Source organism: Asparagus officinalis, chromosome 5 (assembly GCF_001876935.1).
Source record: "Asparagus officinalis chromosome 5, Aspof.V1, whole genome shotgun sequence".
Classification (NCBI taxonomy): Eukaryota; Viridiplantae; Streptophyta; class Magnoliopsida; order Asparagales; family Asparagaceae; genus Asparagus; species Asparagus officinalis.
In genome coordinates this window covers 50,096,063-50,097,729 of record NC_033798.1, presented here as the reverse complement: position 1 = coordinate 50,097,729, position 1,667 = coordinate 50,096,063, and positions in this window count along the sequence as shown.

The window sequence follows — 1,667 nt, the reverse complement described above, 5'->3', positions numbered from 1 at the left end:
CTTCATAAGACTGGCAGTGGTTTCATATATTTGCCGAAGATTCCTCGGCACCGTTCGTTGACTGAGCTTTGGCGTCAGGCTGTGTCACGGGAGATGTCGTGGCGCTTGACGGAGGAGCATGAGAGCGTTCACTGCGGATACATCACTCATCAGGCAGCTCCTGGTTCGAGCAGGAGTCACATCACTGGATTGCATCCTGGAGTATTGGGGTTAGATGCACCGCCACGTAACGAGCTTCTTGCCGCTGCTTCTACTTTGAAGAATCGCCTCGCTGCTTTAGGACGGGAGATGCCTGCGACACGCCACAGGTTTTATGGTTGGGTCCATTCTTTGGACAAGCTTTGGTGGACTCGCATGACGAAGTACGTCTTGAGCCGATGGAGCGAGGAGTTGCACGCTTGTGGTCTGTATGCAGCCGTTCGTGCCACCATGTATGGTTTGCCTGTTAGCACGAAGCATTTCTTCGCTTTGTGCGAGCTCTACAACCCGGACTCGAACACTTTTCTGACCCGGCAAGGGGAATTGGGCTTGGCACTCCATGAGATGCACAGGATTTCTGGTTTGCCCATGGGACAGATGCTATATCAAGAATATTTTCCCTCCAACCAAGAATTAAGTCAGCTGAAGGATCGCATGCCCGACCGCTACGAGACTTTATGGGACCTCACATGTCACTATCATATCGCTTTGGCGCAGTCTGAACCTTTAGCGAAGAGGGCTAAATCCCATGTGAGCCAGAAACAGTTTGCGTCTTATTTGTTCAGGAATCTAGAGAGCAATTCTGGCGAGGCTATTTGTGAGCTGGCTCCACTCACTCCTTCAGGGGTTAATAATCTACTGAAGAAGGTTGATGCTCATTCATATACCATTAGCAGTCCTGAGAGTGGTTTTCCTACAGGGACCAAGTTCAAATCATTCTTGTGGCATGCGACCGCGCCGATTCGACCGATGACCCTTCTCGCCGGTTACCTAGCTATCTGGTTAAAGAAATGCGTGGTCCCATATCAGTCTAGTGATATCTTGCCATTGGAGGTGCTCTACCCAGCAGTTCAGCTTGCCTACAAAAAGGAACTTTCGCTTCTTCCGGTGATGGTGGCTAACATTCATCGAGGGCTTCGACAGATTTCTAGTGCTTTTACACGGAAGGAAAGTGAATCACCGGCTCAGATTCCTACTATTAAGGTGGAGCTTCCGTACACTTATTTGATGGCTTGGTTCGTCCTTCATCGTTCCGATATGATGTCAGTACCATATGCCACAGACCCCTCCGCTCCCTTACTACAGTTATTTGAGAATGGCAAGTGGGAGGGGCGAGGATTCCCTGACGTCAGACAGCAGCTACAGGTCCACAAGTGTTGGGCGTTTTCCACTTGCTTTCCACAGTTCTCCGGCCGATACGGCGAGTGTCTGATTGATGAGGAAAAGCCGAGGGGGTATCGAACTCATTTAGACGTCGGCTGCTTTAACTGGCTGGTGAACATCAGGCCGGGTTATCTGACTTTCCGGGTGAGGAATCAGTGTTTCATAGAGCCATAGGAGAGGCCGAGGGAGTATCGGACTCATTTGGACATCGGCTGCTTTAACAGGCTGGTGAACATCAGGCCGGGTTATCTGACTTTCCGGATGAGGAATCAGTGTTTCATAGAGCCATACCTACCCTGCCGATT